Here is an 18,076-nt window from a genome sequence, read left to right as displayed (position 1 = left end):
TTAATGCATTCGTTTGTTTATTATGATCGAAGATGGAGCGTAAACAAATGGAAGGTTTCCGTTTCAGGCGGCATCATAGAGAAAAACATTTCATAAATGGCATTCATTTCATTTATTTGAAAGTTCTAATAAAAAATAATTAGAACATTGGTAATAACAAATTCAACATATAATCTATACTTGGTAAAATTGCTGTCAATTCAAAAACACAGATGTATAAATGCGTCTGTTTCTTCGTTGTGATCAGAGATAAACGTAAACAAAACATTGGTTGTTGTTTTCTATTGTGCTTTTTAGCGTGTTTAGGAAACACATGATATAAAATCGCCTTTATTTTGATAATTCTGGATTTTCAATCATACAACAAGCTAGTCTATAGAGTGATGGTTTTGCTATTCACCAGTTGTATTATACAATAGATATGACAAACATTAAAATTTGTCTGTATTTTGGGTTGTGTTATAACGAGAAATATATAGTGTTTACTTATCCTGGTTGTAATTTTAACCATTTTACAAGTTATTAGAACTTTAAAGTGTATTAAATGTTTTATTTATTTACAAGAACAATTTGATATTATAAAGAAATACAGTATAGTACAAAGAAAGTATTGGAAATGGGTAGTAAACACATTTGAATAGGCAAATTGCTGGTTGCCATGGCCGCAATGGAATTATTTCTGTTAGTTGTGTGTTTCGAAATTCGCGATTTTCAATTTACACGAGGTCATTAATCGACCAAATTCTCGCATAATTCGGGACCCTACTGTATATATATATATATATATATATATATATATATATGATAAATTTTGCACATTTTTACGTGTTTTTCATATTCAAATAAGCCATATATATTTTTGATATATTAATGTCTGGATTCTCTTAACAACCTCGGGATCACAGACCCAGGCGAAATCTCACAAAGACAAGAGCTTGGCTCCGGCCGGGAATCGAACCCTGGTCGGCAAGCTTATATAGACAGTGACTTAACCCACTTGTTTTCTTCTCTCTCTCTCTCTCTCTCTCTCTCTCTCTCTCTCTTCGTGTTATACAATACTTACATTTAGATGAAGAAACTAAAATTAGTTTTCTTAGTGTCAATTAAATACGAAACGAAATAATTAGGCCGAGTCTACATCCATTTCAATCATAGGTAAAAATACGGCATCCGATTTCATCAGCAAACCACTATTTTTTGGGAAATATCATTTTATTCTAGAAAATTGCCACCCTTTAAATAGTTAATTGCACATTAAGAAAGCGTGTACTTTTGTTTTTAAATTTCGGGTTTGTTTTAAAAATCGAGTATTGTTGACTTCTTTTTTTTTTTTACTTTTGGCTGTGATTAGATCAGCTGTCATCTAGCTGCCGCTCTTGAGTGTGTACGAATACACTAACAAAGTATCATTTATACCATTTCTTAACTTATTCAAACCGTCTACAGTATACAGTTGATATTACATAAGCACCAATGTGTTATAACCTATCAAATTTTTTTGTTTATTACATTTAAACCCCCCTCTATCTCTCTCTCTCTCTCTCTCTCTCTCTCTCTCTCTCTCTCTCTCTCTCTCTCTCTCTCTCTCTGTGGGCTACTTTTCACTACCTCCCATTCCTTACCTCTCTCTATCTCTCTAACAAATGATATCTTTGTTGCTCCTCAAAGTTTCATTTGTATTGAAAATCAATCACGATTCAATTTTCCTTACTTTCTCCAATCTCGCACCATCGGTCACATCGCGGTATTTTCGATATTTCTGGAAAATCCGCGATATATGTATATACATGGGTTATGAAAAAAATCCGCGAAGTGGTGAATCCGCGATGGTCGAACCGCGAAGTAGCGAGGGTTCACCGTATATATATATATATATATATATATATATGTTACTGTATATATATGGGTTATGGAAAAAATCCGCGAAGTGGTGAATCCGCGATGGTCGAACCGCGAAGTAGCGAGGGTTCACTGTAACTATATTGGGGTGTTACTGTACCTTTCTGTTCCAGTAAGTCTGGCATCAGAGAGGGGCAGAACGGCTGAGTTTTTTGGTCTGAGTCTGTGTTTGTCTGGCTTGGGGTAGTCTCTCCCTCGCTTGCCGGACACAGACGTAGGAGGCTTAGCCTCCTTCGGTCACTCTGGGAGGTTTCTGTACGATATGATTCCTTCTTTCGGTGACCCATCAGACTTGTCCCTGTTGCTGTGCCGGGTGTGAGGTTGAGCTCCCTTTCCCCGGCATAGCAACTCCTTCCTTGCTTTGGTTTGCTGGGAGGCGGCAAGTATTGCCGGCCTCCCTCCCTGGATCCCCCTTAGGCTGAGATGAGCTGTCTTGGCGGTGGGTGATCCTTGACTAATGCAAGGTTGGGCAGGACCCTCTTGTCCCTTTCCCCTCTTCCTTCCGTAATGTTTCATTACTGTCTGCCTTTCTACACCTGTACCTAGCATAGGTTGGATGTGGAGTTGGCTTGGTCCGTTGCCGGCCGGCAAAGGTCCTCTGTTCTCGAGTGCTGCCCGGTCCTCCCTTGGTCCCTAAACCACGCCTGGCTGTAGTGCAGCCGGCTGTGGTCAGGAAGCTTGAATTAGATTCTCCCCTTCCTGTCGGCACTCTTTCGGTTTTCCGGGCAGTGAGGTAGTATATCCTCTTAGCCCGGCATCCATTCTGTTTTCTTCTTATGTGTTGTACCTTTCCGACTGCCGGCCTACGTGGCCGGCAGCCGGGCAGTCGGAGTTCTCTGGTTCTCTGCTGCTGGTTTGCGTCAGTTGTTGACCTTTGCCGGCCGGCTATTGTCTCGCCCTTGTCTGACGGTCGCTACGAGCAGTGGCTGGCAGCTGGGTGCTGCCTTGTGTAGCGGCTGGCCGGCAATCATTGCCGGCCGACTTTGGCTGTTGCCGATCGGCAGTTACTGCCGGCCGGCGCATGCATTGGAACCAGCGTTTTGCCGTCTTTTAGCTGTCAAGTCGTATACTTTAAAGCTATTTATGGTGTGCGCCAGCCGACAAGTGCCGGCCGGCGCACTATCTTCTATGCTGTATGAGTATTCTTCAGTATAGCATATACTGTAGGAAGAAAACTATAGTATAGTATTGGTACAACACTGTCTTTTCTAACACGATTGTGTTGTCTTGCACGACCCGTTGCTGTTGGCCTTACAGATAAGAAAGTGAGTTCTTTCTTGTCTACTATCCAGTATTTTAAAATCATTCCTTAGGTGGGAGCTACACCTATTTCCTTTGGAAATTTTCCATTGGTTAATCTAGCATAGATTAACCATACGATTTTAATATCTGGAAGGCTACAACAATTGGTTGTGCGGGAAATACAAGGATGTGTCTTTCCTTTCCGATTTGTTATGCTACTGTGCATATCCAGTGATACGTAGTTCACTTGATACTCATGGAAATTTTTTCTCTTTACAGAAGGACCATCCGTAGTGCGGATGTGTTTTCTGCAACGTCCGCAGTAGGACTTCTGCGGACATGGGTTTTGTAGGAGGCGTGCGGCATGCGCTGTCTCCACGGACGTTCTCCGGTATTGGGTCCCTCAGGTATGTTTCGTATGCACTAACCTATTTATTGAAGCTTTTTGCTTTTCGCTTCGCTCAAAATCCGGTTTTGTCTCCCCTAGAACGGTGGATTCAAGGGATATAGCTAGGGAGAAGCTTCGTACCTGGGTGAGGGGCTTTCAGAAGATCACCTCTGGACCTTATCTTCCAAGTGAGAAGATGAGGGCTTCCTTTTCCCTAGGGCATCAACTGTTACAGTGATTCCCCAGCCTCAAGAGGAGGTCCCCCTAATTCAGATCCCGGTGGATGCTGAAGTCGCGGTCGCCTTGCTTAGCATCCAGTTGGACGACAGGATGTCAGACGTGTCCGAACGTCTGGAGGAAGACCTCCTGGCAGAAGGCCAGGATGAAGTTCGAGCTCCGGACAAGGTAGCGGAAGAGGCCGAGAGATGTCGGCTGCTCTGGTTCAGGTCCTTGAACCTGCTCCCTCAACATCGTCTGCTCTCTCAGTAGAGCAGGCCCTCCCCTCCATTGTTGGCTTGATCCAACAAAGGCAGAGGGAGAAGAATGGGAAGGCAGCTGCATTGTAACTGCAGGAGCATATCCGGACTGCTCTGTCCGGTTGAGGGAGGTACCAGCTTCAAAGGAAGAGACAGAGCCGGAGGAGGTCGTAGTGATAGACCATGCTAGGCTCATGCTTTGCTTTCATCTTCGATGAAAGAGAGGGGCTTCATGAACTCAAAGGTAGCTGTATTTGAGTAAGAGGCTCCCTTCCTTTGTTTCCTCTCCTGCCAGAGCCTTCCCCCTTTTTGCTGAAAGGGTTTGCGGCGGTTTTGAAAACAGTCGAGGCTGGCAAGCCTTTCCCCTCCCTGGAGGAGTGTAAACACTTGTTGCTGGCCTTTAGAAAGGAAGATTAAGTAAGCAATACAAGGACTGGAAGGACGTCCATCTTACCTTCTCAGTCCAGATGTTGGAGGCGGATTTTGCCGGATGTCGGTTCGGCGAGATCCTCTCTAAGCTGTCCGGCTTTCTTTTGCGGAGAGAACTCGAGACAAAAGAAAGACTGGCTGCCTCTTTGTCTCTTCAGTCCACTTTTGAGACGATGACAAGTGACCCCAAGGTCCATGAAATGTTCATGGTTGTGATCAAGACTCATCTGGCCACTGTGACGAAGGATCTTTACAGCTCCGTCAGGGCGAAGAGAGCCTGTAGGGAGTTCGTGTTCGCCCGGGCTACGATGAGGCACGAGCCAAGGAAACTAATCTCCTCCAACAGTTGGGACAAAGACCTTTTCCCTAGTGAATCGGTCAAAGAGGTTGATAAGGCCGCCACGGAGGATAGAAATCTTCTCCAGGAGTGGGGCCTGTCTACCAAGAGAAATTCTTCCCCGGATGGGGGTCCCCAACCTATGAGGAAGACTAAAAGGATTAGGATACTTTCTCGGCCAGCTAAGTCAGGTAGACAACAGCAGCAACAGCATTTGCTGATGCCTTCAGTGCCCCAGATGGTGGCACAAACCCCGACCACACTTCAGTGGGTTCCCCAATCCGTGTCGACACAGTCTCCGGCATTCAACCCATCGTTCGAGGGTCAGTCAACTTCCTGTCGAGCAAGCCTAGAGGAGCAGCCAGAGGTTTGTCTAGGCGCCCCTCAAGGAGAAGGGGTTTCATGGGTGGTCGCGGTCAGAGAGGCAAGACCTCAGGACAACAGTCCGAATGAGATGATATTGGTAGGAGTGAGTCTCCAGCGCTTTCGGGATCGGTGGACCTTCGATCCCTGGGTCCACAGCCTACTCAAGAATGGACTGGGCTGGAGCTGGTACAGCACTCCATCCCCATACCCTCGGGGTTTTTCCGACACTCCACCCCCGTTCTGGAGGAGTTCATTCAAGAACTGTTAGAGGAAAAGGGATCCGAAGGGTAAAGTCCATCTAATCCCAAGGGAGGCTGTTTTGTGTTCCCAAGAAGGACTCGGAAAACTCGGAGTCATTCTGGACTTGTCGCCACTCAACAAGTTCATAGCGAACTACAGGTTCAAGATGCTAACACTGCAACACATAAGGACCTTACTGCCCAAGAGGGCATTTACCGCCTCCATAGATTTGTCAGACGCCTATTGGCACGTTCCAATCAATCGTCGATTCTCCTCCTACCTAAGGTTCAGGCTACAACAAAGACTATACGCCTTCGGAGCCATGCCTCTCGGGCTAAAAATAGCCCCAAGGATTTTCACGAAGCTTGCGAACGTAGTTCTCAGTCAATTACGCCTAAAGGGAATTCGGGTAGTAGCCTACCTGGATTTCTGGCTGGTGTGGGCAGCATCCAAGACAGAATGCTTGCAAGCTTCCCTGTATGTGATCCATTTCCTAGATTATCTAGGCTTCAAGATCAACAGAAAAAGTCTCGACTTTCTCCATCTCTAAGTTCCGGTGGTTGGGAATCCACTGGGACCTAATGTCACACCGTTTTCTCCGTCATGGCGGAGAAAAGAAAGGAGATAGCTGGTTCTGTCAAGAGACTTCTAGATTCCGTATGGATATCAGATGCGAACTGGAGAGTGTACTGGGGTCTCTCCAGTTTGCTTCGGTGACAGACCCGGTGCTAAGAGCACAGCTAAAGGATGCAACCGGAGATTGGAGTAGTTATGCATCAGATGCGCGAAGAGATCTGAGAAGACCAGTTCCGCTTCGTCTAAATACTCTTCTCAGGCCGTGGTCCCAAGCCAGACTTCTTATGAAGTCGGTTCTTCTTCATCCACCTCCCCCGTCGGTGACGATTCACTCAGACGCCTCGAAGGAGGGATGGGGAGTTCACTCTCATCAGAAAAAGGCCCAAGGGTCTTGGTCCAGTCTATTCAAGACCTCTCACAGTCACTTTCTAGAGGCTATGACAGTCCTTCTTTCCTTAAAGAAAGTCTCCCCGCGTCGCTCGATTCACATTAGGTTGGTGCTGGACAGCGAGGTAGTTGTGAGATGCTTGAATCGACAAGGATCAAGGTCACCACCTCTCAACCAGGTGATGTTGGCCATCTTCCGATTTGGGGGAAGAAGAAGTGGTACCGGTCAGCAGTTCACCTTCAAGGAGTCCGCAATGTGACAGCAGACGCTCTATCCAGGTTCACACCGATGGAGTCGGAATGGTCCCTAGACGCAGGATCATTCTCTTTCATTCTGAGTCAAGTCCCAGAACTGCAGATAGACCTCTTTGCGACGAAAGACAACAAGAAGTTGCCCCTGTATGTGTCCCCGTACGAGGACCCCTTGGCGGAAGCAGTGGACGCGATGTCCCTCGACTGGAACAGATGGTCCAGGATTTATCTGTTCCCTCCTCACAACCTTCTGTTGAGGGTCCTCAACAAACTGAGATCATTTAAGGGAGTAGCGGCAGTAGTGGCCCACAAGTGGCCGAACAGTGTGTGGTTCCCTCTGGCATTGGAACTACGGTTGGAGTTTCTACCGCTACCAGATCCAGTTCTGACCCAGCGAGTCCAGAAGTCAATTGTCTGCGCTTCATTACAGAAAACCCGGACCCAGCAGCTCATGATTTTCTCTCCTTAACAGGTGAGAAAGTGTTTCGGGATTTCGAAAGCCAGCATAGACTTCCTAGAGGATTATAAGTGCAAATCTATTAGAAGGCAATATGAGTCATCTTGGAGAGAATGGGTAGCCTTTGTCAGGCGAAGAATCCGCAGGAGATCACGACAGACTTCTGCTTATCTTTCTTCATCCATCTCCATGGTTATGGATCGGCGGCTAACACAATTTTAACGTGTAGGTCTGCTTTGACAAGACCCATTCTATATGCCTTCCAGGTCGACCTCGCTAACGAGATCTTTTTTAAAGTTCCGAAAGCCTGCGCTAGGCTCAGACCTTCAGCACCTCCAAAGCCCAATTCATGGTCTTTAGAAAAGTTCTTCATTTTTGCTTCGCTGTTGAACAATGAGGAGTGTGCGTTAAAGGATTTGACCCATAAGTTATCCTCCTTTTTGCACTCGCGTCCGTGGCCAGGGTTAGTGAGATCGTACCCCTCTCGAGAGAGGAAGGTCGTGTTCAGTTCCTGGATGGGGAGAACTGAACCTGTTTCCGGATCCTACGTTTCTCACCAAGAACGAGTTACCCACCATCAGGTGGGGTCCCTGAAGAATCTGCCCTCTGAAAGAAGATGCATCTCTATGTCCAGTAGAATGCCTAAAGGTCTATCTTCGTAGAACTTCAGACTTCAAGGGTGGTCAACTGGTCAGGGGAGAAACGTCAGGCTCAAATTTATCACTGAAACAACTCAGGGCGAAAATCACATGTCTTATTCGCAGAGCGGATCCTGACTGTTCACCCACAGATCACGATCCGAGGAAAGTTGCTTCATCCTTAAACTTCTTTAGTTGTAGGGATTTTGAACATCTTCGTTCATACACTGGCTGGAAGTCTTCCAGAGTGTTCTTTTTGTCACTATGCGAAGCAAGTGCAGCAACTAAGAGGTTCTGTGGTAGCAGTGGGTTGCGTCGTTAACCCTGCTGTTTAACTCTGCGAGGAACAGTAGTTTTAATTGGGACAATTAATTCCAGGGTGAGTATGTAGTCACATGCTGTACTACAAACTATGTGAGGTCACTGAGTGACCCACGTTGACTGTTCCACTTTCAAAGGTGAACCTAGCATAAGTGCAAACATGCGTGCCGAGCGTTTCTAACGCTAATGTGACTGATTAGTAATACAGACTTTTCACTTTGATACTTTGGTATCTTAAAAGTGGCTCCAATGTTTTTCTTTCAGATAAACAAGTTTCTGTTTACTATCATACTTATGCTTAAAGTTTTGGTTATCCTCTTCTTTTTTATATATATATATATATATATATATATATATATATATATATATATATATATATATATATATATATATATATATATGTGTGTGTATATATATATATATATATATATATATATATATATATATATATATATATATATATATATATATATATATATATATATATATATACATATATATATATATATATATATATATATATATATATATATATATATATATATATATATATATATATATATATATATATATATATATATATATATATATATATATATAATATATATATATATATGTATATATATACATATATATATATATATATATATATATATATATATATATATATATATATATATATATATATATATATATATATATATATATATATACATATATACATATATATATATATATATATACATATATATATATATATATATATATATATATATATATATATATATATACATATATATATATATATATATATATATATATATATATATATATATATATATATATATAATATATATATATATATATATATATATATATATATATATATATATATATATATATATATATATACATATATATATATATATATATATATATATATATATATATATATATATATAGATATATAGATATATATATATATATATATATATATATATATATATATATATATATATATATATATATATATATATATATATATATATATATATATATAGATATAGATATAGATATAGATATAGATATAGATATAGATATATATATATATATATATATATATATATATATATATATATATATATGATTGTGGTTAACCTGTCTGTTTATTGTCTGTCAATAAACTGGTTCTTGAGAACCTTGCGTCTCCTTCACCTGTGAGCATTCATTCTATGTATATTTATCCGGGGATAATTCTAATAGAATGTTCCTTTATGCAAGCTAATATTGCATTGGTTTATGCTTTCCCTTAGCTGGAGGACTCCATCCCATAAAGGGATGGTGGCGGATTTACGAGTTTCCTCCTAGGCGGATATAAACCTTTGTCCAATACGTGTATTGAGCGGAGGACTGGTCGATATTTCATATTGACACAGTGATTCTTTTCAAACTTCGCTTTACCTAGTATAGGGTGAGACCACTATACTCGCTTGCCTGGGGTTCATACATAGATATATGTTCTCTTCGAGACTTTCCCAGAGTCTAGTAGGACTCTTCCCTGTTGGGGGCAGGAAGCTCTATCATGGTTTATGATTAGTTGAAAAGATGTATGACGGTAACATCTTAGGTCTCTAGGTCGCGTCGACTGGGGGAAATACTTCTGAGGAGTACGGCACATTTTGAGAATCCACAGATACAGTAATGCTCTGGTATACTTCCATCAGGACGACATGGTTTGAGCCCAAAAAACGGATTTTGAGCGAAGCGAAAAATCTATTTTTGGGTAAGATGGCCATGTCGTCCTGATGGACCCGCCCTTCCCTTTCTATGAAAGGGCCGTAGGACCCCTCCCTACATACAGTATCTGTAGCACCTCGTGTTTCGCTACAAGGAATGCAGATGGCGCCAGAATCGGCGCAGGGCACGCTTACGAAACGGGAGAAGAGAGGGCCTTACGAACGGCTCTCCCCTTTTCTTTCTCGTTTTCGTTTTCTTGCCATTTGACCCCTACGAAGTGTTAACTCTGTTCGGGGTACAGATTGCCATGTGGCGTGTCAAGAATACGTCCTCTGATTTTATGCGATATCCCTGGCTCTTTTATTAGGGATATTCGCTCCAGGAGTTAGAATTCTGGGTACCTTAAGGTAAATTCTCTGGGAATATCGCCGTAGTTGTAATATACCCTAGGAAGCTACCTTAGAGGAACTTCCATCAGGACGACATGGCCATCTTACCCAAAAATAGATTTTTCGCTTCGCTCAAAATCCGTTTATTTTTCCTTGTTCCCTTTCCTCACTGAGCTATTTTCCCTGTTGGAGCCCCTGGGCGTATAGCATCCTGCTTTTCCAACTAGGGTGGTAGCTTAGCAAGTAATAATAATAATAATAATAATAATAATAATAATAATAATAATAATAATAATAATAACCATTCAACAGGGAATATTTAAAGATGATAACCTACAGTATATGAAACTGCAAGCTACTGGACAGTAATTGGACACTCACATAACCATTTAACATGACATATTTAAAAATGATAACCTACAGTACAGTGAAACCTCTACATACGATCTTAATTTGTTCCGGAACCTGCTTCGTATGTTAAAACAATTGTATGTTGGAGCAAATATTCCCATGAGAATACACTGTAATTTGTATAATTTGTTCTACAGCCCAAAAACCTATGATAACTCCTTAATAAATTACTACACATAATTACAAATAACAATACAATTGTATTATGTAAGATAGATGTAAAAAAGAAGAATTATAAAGAAATAATAAATAAAAAAGGGGTTTCTATTGTCACTTTACCTTAGAGGTAGCCCAGCACAGGTGTAGGATTTGCTACGCAGGAGGAGACGGACGGTCGGCGAGGAGGTAGAGATGGTGACTGCGATAACATACGTAACTTACTCTAACTTACACTACGTGAACTTTAACCTAATTTAGCTTAATTTTTTTCATTTTTTTTATAATTTATATTTTTTTTACATTTTTTTTTTTTTTTATTTTCATCACTTACATACGACACTTCTCTGTTATAAAAGAACACTGAGAGAGAGAGAGAGAGAGAGAGAGAGAGAGAGAGAGAGAGAGAGAGAGAGAGAGAGAGAGAGAGAGGTTTATTGTCGAGCATGCAATAAAACAAGCTGAACAAGTGAATCCTAAAAATAAGTTCTAAAAAGTTATCGTTAATATCTCTCTCTCTCTCTCTCTCTCTCTCCTCTCTCTCTCTCTCTCTCTCTATTAAAGACTAGATAAACTCACCAGATTTGCCTGCCTTCAAATAGGATTCTACAGAGAGAGAGAGAGAGAGAGAGAGAGAGAGAGAGAGAGAGAGAGAGAGAGAGAGAGAGAGAGAGAGAGAGAATATTAACGATAACTTTGTTCCGACACAGATACAAACCTTCGCTATTTATTAGGGTATTACTTTCGGCACAGCTGAAAGACGAACCATGATAATTTTAGTGAGGGATAACTACCCCATCTGCTAGTTACCGGGAGGGGGGGGGGGGGGTGTTAGCCTGGCTACCCCGCTCCAGGCTACCCCGCTCACTCACACCTCTCGGCTGAGTAACCACTTTACTTTTTACCTCGATAGAGGACGGACATGCTGCCCTTCTCTACCACAAAGACTGGCCTTGATGTTTATTCTTTATTTTTATTTTTTGTTTTTCTTGTTTGTTTTCATTTATCTTACATATATTTGAGTGTATATATGTATAAATGGAAATATACGTTGTTAGATACGTGTAACTTTAATTGCTGTTGACATCGTATCCAACTGCCTCCACCGTAGGGAATTATCATTGCCGCCCTTCCCTGGGACTGATGGGCGGCAGGTTCTTAACACTGCCGTGTGTTTGTTTCATTACAGAATTAAAGTGTATAACAGTTCAGCTCCCTTTCGAGGAATTATCTTACAACGAGGTGACTTATTCCCCGAATAGTGTACTATATTTTGTGCTACGGAGCATGAATTGTAATTGATAACAACTTCCTTTTTTTTCCACAGGTAACAGTGACGTATAACACAAGGCCAAGTGCTGCGGCCGCCCTTTTTGTTATCCTGCGCTCAATGTGGTAGCTCGTGAGCTGCCTTCATTACGAGGTAGCATTCGCTGACAACCTTCAACTTGATGTTCCTCCTCTGAGGGGAACTTCTCTCTCTCTCTCACGAGAGAGAGAGAGAGAGAGAGAGAGAGAGAGAGAGAGAGAGAGAGAGAGAGAGAGAGTGATTTTTGTTTACGCCTATGCTTTTTTCCCATAGAGCTGGGAGAAAGCTTTACTTAGGCTATGTCCTCTTGCAGGAGGACTTCTCTCTCGTTCGTGAGAGAGATTTTTACGCCTACGCTTTTTTCCCCATAGAGCTGGGAGAAAGCTTGCCTTAGGCGATGTCCTCCTTCGGGAGGACTTCTCTCTCGTTCGCGAGAGAGAGTTCTTACGCCTACGTAATTTTTCCCATAGAGCTGGGAGAAAGCTTGTTTTAGGCGATGTCCTTCTTTGGGAGGACTTTACTCTCGTTCGCGAGAGAGAGATTATTAAGCCTACGCTTTTTTCCCATAGAGCTGGGAGAAAGCTTGTCTTTGGCGATGTCCTCCTTCGGGAGGACTTCTCCCTCGTTCGCGAGAGAGATATTTTACGCCTACGCTTTATTCCCATAGAGCTGGGAGAAAGCTTGTCTTAGGCAATCTCCCTCGGGAGAACTTCCCTCTCGTTTGCAAGAAATAACTTGTAGGAGCTTGCTGATCCACCAGGGGCGGTGGCAGAGCTTTCTCCGAAGCAGGTTATTCCTTCGGGGGAACGAGTCTCTCGTCCTCGAGAGAAGACCGCCTCTGGGCATCGGCGGTCCCCCGTTACGCTTATGGTTCTCCTTCAGGGGCGGAGCGAGAGCCTTTTCTTAAGCGACATTCTCCCTTGAGAGAACAAACCTCTTATGCGGAGGTGTTATCTTGAACCTTCGTCATGTTGATCCTCCGGGGCCTCATGACAGTAGGAGTCCTTCGGGACTCCGCTTGAAACCTTCGGGTTTCAGTTACGCTGAACCTTCGGGCTCTCATAACGATGGTAACGTTGAGCCGAACTTGTGCCATCAATCATGCTGACCTTTCGGGGTCTCGTGACAGAGGAACCTCGGTTCCTTGTTACGCTGATCCTTCGGGGTCTCGTAACATTAGTTATGCAGAACCCTTTTTTTTTTTTAAATTTACATTTACTGTACGTACGTAAAACAACTCTCTCTCTCTCTCTCTCTCTCTCTCTCTCTCTCTCTCTCTCTCTCTCTCTCGTAAATTGTTTTCCTGCTTTGCTACGTATGTACTGTATGATTTTATATAGATACGGTAAATAATATTTGTAATAACATATTTTCTAAAAGCTTTTACTATAATATCATTATTTATCACTTTAATCATGCGCGTTGAATGCCTTCGTTTGTTTACTGAGCGTGGTTGTTTACTGAGCGTACTTTATGACGCCGTCGTTTCAGGCGTCGTCATAAAGAAAAACATTTCCTTTGGAAGTCCTAAGAAAAATTAAGTAAAACATTGGTAAATAACAAAATCAACATACTGTACTGAATAATCAATATAATCGATGCAAAAACTAACCTATACACAGATGTGTAAATGCGTTTGTTTCTTCATTATGATCAGAGATAAACGTAAACAAAACATTGGTTGCCATTTTTTTATCGTGCTTTTTGGCGTGTTTAGGAAACGCATGATTAAAATCACCTTTAATATTTGTGCCTGTTTTAGTTTAGGGTACTGTAGTACATGCATTAAGTGTTCTGTACATAAAGGGTAGTTTGTTAACAGTACTACGTACAAGGGAAGGTTTTAAAAGTCTGAATATACATGTTAAATAAATACGTAAATATGGTGTCACTACTTCGCGGATTTTCACCTATCGCGGTCGGGTCTGGAACCTATCTACCGCGATAAACGAGGGCTCACTGTAATGACCTTCGCAGCCCGCTTCCTGCAGGACGTGACCCACAGGAGTATCGATACATTTCTATCGCTCTGTGGTGGCTACACAACAGCTGGTCTAAACTCAGGCTCCTTTTTGGACAGGTAGCAGAAGGTTGAGGGCATTGTTATCAGGTTTTAGTCTGCATGAACGAAAGAAGTATGTCTGGCCCTTACTTCTTTCTTCATTGTCCCCTCTACTGGGGAAGCAGCATCCTGGTCTATGTATAGCTGACCTCAAACCTCTGCAGGTAAACCATGCTTCCTTGTGTTCCGAGTATTGAGTCAATACTGTCGCGTCCCCCATACCCTGACGAGGTGGTATTGGGAACGTCCTAACCCAGAGTTCCTTCTGGAACTCCAGGTCAACTGCCTAGGATGGGTCACACTTTCTTCCTTCACACACAAGCTTATGTAGGCCACACGTTTCCTTGCGGAGCAAGGAACTTGTGAGGTGCCGGGACTCCTTTTCTCGAAGTGCGACTCACTCGGATTCTGAGTCCCCGGGTAAAGCCAAAGCCAGTATGGCTGGGGACTTTCCACCCTTCCTAATGGGTAAGTCACCCAATGTAAATAGCGTGGTTTGTATTTCGGTTACGGAACAAATGACAAATTCGGAGATAATTTGTATTTTTCCTAACCATACAAACCTTAGCTATTTACACATATTTGCCCGCCAGCCCTGTCCCCCAAGTCAAGTCCTACCTCTAAGTGAAGTGAGACATTTCACCGGTGTGTGAGGGAGGGAGGGGTAGCAAGCTACCCCTCCCCCTACCCCGGCTAACTAGCGCGGGGTAGGAAACCCTCGTTATAATCTAATGGCTCGTCATTTCAGCTACGCCGAAAGTAATACCCAATGTAAATAGCTAAGGTTTGTATGGTTAGGAAAAATACAAATTATCTCCAAATTTGTCATATTATACAGTAGTTTATATTTCCAACATACCCCGTGTGTCCTTTCACAGTCTATTGTTGAGACCAATTTTATATTGAAGTGAAGTATTTCTTCAATACACTGATAAAGTCATCAGTTTATAACTTACCCCACAATATTAATACTTTTATGGAAGGGCTAGTGTTAATATACACTAATTCTATCCCTAGAGGTTAGAACCCTTCTCTCTTAAGTTTTCCTTAATAAGGAAATTCTTACATTAATATTGGGGGAGGTCACAGCAATTGGCTGGATAGGAGACACTGGTTTGTGTCTTTCCTATTCCTTTCTAGCTTACTATCCTGAGCTATAATGCGTAAGATACCAATATATTTATTCCATAGTACCTATTTATCAAGTGTGATAAATAACCGCATACTCATTTATATTTCCTTTCTTTACAGGAGGAGCCCAAAATGAAGTGCGAGGTGATATACTGCAACCACAAGAGTAGGAACTTTTGTGGTCAAACTATGTGCAGGACTCATGCCGCCTGCGCCATTACCACCAAAACCTTGCGGTACTGGGACCCCCAGGACTGCAACGTCTGCTCGGCCATGATGGTCGAAGGTTTCAACGACCCCAAGTCAGCGGAGTCGAGGAATCCAGCACGAGAAAAGCTGCGCAATTGGGTACGAGGGTTCCAGAAGAACTCTCCGAGACCGTACCTGCCCAACAACAGGATGCGTAGCTTGCTGTTCCCCAAAGCAGGTAATGAAGCTGTCTTGCCCCAAACATGACCCGGACCTCCCTGCGTCCAGATTGCAATCGAGACGGACGTCAGTGAGGCGATACGAGGCACGGACATCCACCAGGAGGAAAGGATGTCTGAAGTCTCCACGGATACAAAGAAGGATCTCCTGAGGGACGATCCCGAGAGCGAGTCTACTATACCTCCCGAAGGAAAAGAAGAAGTTGAGTCGTCGGAAGTGGGGGAGTCCCTTCCACCCGTGCCGGCACTAGAGCTGACACCATCTACATCTTCAGCTCCTACCCCTCCATTAGATGCCATGAGCCAGGCAGTTTTGGCTCATATTACTTCATTAATGGAGAATCTTCGCAAATAAGGCGAAGAAAGGGAAGCTCAGCTCGAAAGAGAGCTCCATGAAGCACGGATCACCGCCTCCCGAGGGTCTTACAAGCAACCCAGAGTTCTAGACCTGCCATCCTACTCCGAGACTAATCCCTGGAGGTATGCGGAGTATATGCCGATTACCAACGGCAAATTCGACATCTCAGAGAAGATGGGAGCTGTCCCCCTTGACGGCATTCAGTTCTGGCCGAGCTTCAACGCCTACCCTAACTGCTTCATTCGACTGAAGCATGAGCCAGTGTCAAGGGAGCAGACGGAACCGAAGGAGGTCATGGTTTTCGACCACGACAAGGCACAGGCTCTCTTGCCGAGCAGCCTGAAGAAGGCTGGTTATACTAACTCGAAAGTGTGTGCATTGAGCAAGAAACACCCTATGATCATACTACATAGGATCAATTCTATAGTGTGATTGACGAGTTTAAGTCCAAAACTCGGAACGAGTTCAACCACGATGACGAGGTTGAGTGTCATCCTCTGAGCGGGAAGCGGCTCTTGAGTATTTACTTACTCCTGAGCATTGAAGACCATTCCCTCGTTGACTCGCACTTGAGTGGAGGAGGACGTCACAGCCGAGTGGCTGAGCTCCAATCCAATATGAATCCTGTGGCTTTCTTTAAAATTCCATAAAAAAAGGAAAAAATACCTTTCTTGCTCCTGCTTCCAGAATCTTCCCCTTTACGTCGAAGGCATTCCAGGCTGTTGCCAAGGCAGTTGAGGCAGGCAAACCATGCCCTGCACTAGAGTGTAGGCCCCTGTCGTTAGCCCTGCCAACGGATGAGAAGGAATTGAAAGAAGTTCACCTAACCTTCTCAGTAGGGAAGCTAGATGCAGATATCGCGGGACGACAGTTCAGCGAGAATCTCCCTAAGCTGTCAGACTTTCTATTGCGTAGGGAGCAAGAGACGAAAGAGTGGCTTACCGCCTCCCTGTCCCTGCAGAACTGCATCGAGATGTGTGCGGGCCACAAAGGCACCCCAGACATGCTCACAGTCCTGGCCAAAATGCATATGGCCACCTAAGTGAAGGACCTGTATGCCTTCATGAAGGCTAGGAGAGCCTGTAGAGAGTTTGTGTTTGCTACTCCAACAGTAAAACACGAACCCAGAAAGCTGATTTCTTCCAACATTTGGGGTAAAGACCTCTTTCCGAGTAAAACGGTCAAAGAGATAGTCGAGAAAGCCGCCACGGAGAATAGGAACCTTCTCCAGAAGTGGGGCATCTCTTCAAAGAGGAAGTCTTCCCCGGATGCAGGTGCCCAACCTAAATGGAAGCCGAAGAAGCCAAGACTATCCTCTTGGCCTGCCCAGCAACATCCTACAGTCACCATGACCGCGGTGCCCCAAGTGGTTGCTCAACCACAGACCACATTCCAAGTGGTACCTCAACTGCTGGTTGCCCAGTCACCAGCGTTCAACCCAGGGTTTGAGAGGCAAACCACTACCTTTCGTCTGAAAGGAAGAGGTTCCCGTTGGGGCTCCTCAAGACACCCCTCCCGAGACATGGGAGGACGCTGTCAGGGTGGCAAACCCTCCGGACATCCTAAGCAAAGAGATGCTTCAGGTAGGAGAGAGGCTCCAACACTTTCGGGATTGTTGGACCTTAGATCCCTGGGCCCACAGCCTAATCAAGAATGGACTAGGATGGAAATGGAACACGTCTCCACCATCATTTCCTCAATTTTTCCAACACTCCACCCCCTTATTGGAAGAATATATCATAGAACTCATGAGCAAGAAGGTTATAAGGAAAGAAAAGTTCATCAAATTCCAGGGAAGGCTGTTTTGTGTTCCCAAGAAGGACTCGGACAAACTCAGAGTCATTCTGGACTTGTCACCACTCAACAAGTTCATCAAGAACAACAAGTTCAGGTTGTTAATCCTTCAACACATAAGGGCCCTGTTACCAAAAGGGGTGTACACCTTCTCAATAGACCTGACAAATGCTTATTGGCACCTCCCAGTCAGCCACCCCCTCTCCTCCTACCTAGGATTCAAGTTACAGAAGATAAAGTATGTCTTCAGAGCCATGCCCTTCGGACTAAAAATAGCCCCAAGGATCTTCATG

The 18,076-nt window shown here is 43.4% G+C and overlaps 1 protein-coding gene and 1 non-coding gene across 4 annotated transcripts in view; both read left to right on the top strand.

Moving 5' to 3' along the window:
• INPP5E (Inositol-3-phosphate synthase) overlaps nucleotides 1–18,076 on the top strand; it is a 405,071-nt gene that overhangs the window by 116,620 nt on the left and 270,375 nt on the right. The gene's annotated exons all lie outside the window — the stretch shown is intronic.
• Nucleotides 16,386–16,590, top strand: LOC137647361 (small nucleolar RNA U3). The gene has a single exon (XR_011045585.1). It is a non-coding gene; the product is annotated as a small nucleolar RNA U3 (small nucleolar RNA).

Source organism: Palaemon carinicauda, chromosome 9, assembly GCF_036898095.1.
Source record: "Palaemon carinicauda isolate YSFRI2023 chromosome 9, ASM3689809v2, whole genome shotgun sequence".
Classification (NCBI taxonomy): domain Eukaryota; kingdom Metazoa; phylum Arthropoda; class Malacostraca; order Decapoda; family Palaemonidae; genus Palaemon; species Palaemon carinicauda.
The sequence above is the reverse complement of the archived record's forward strand: the minus strand, read 5'-3'. Positions and strand labels throughout refer to the sequence as shown.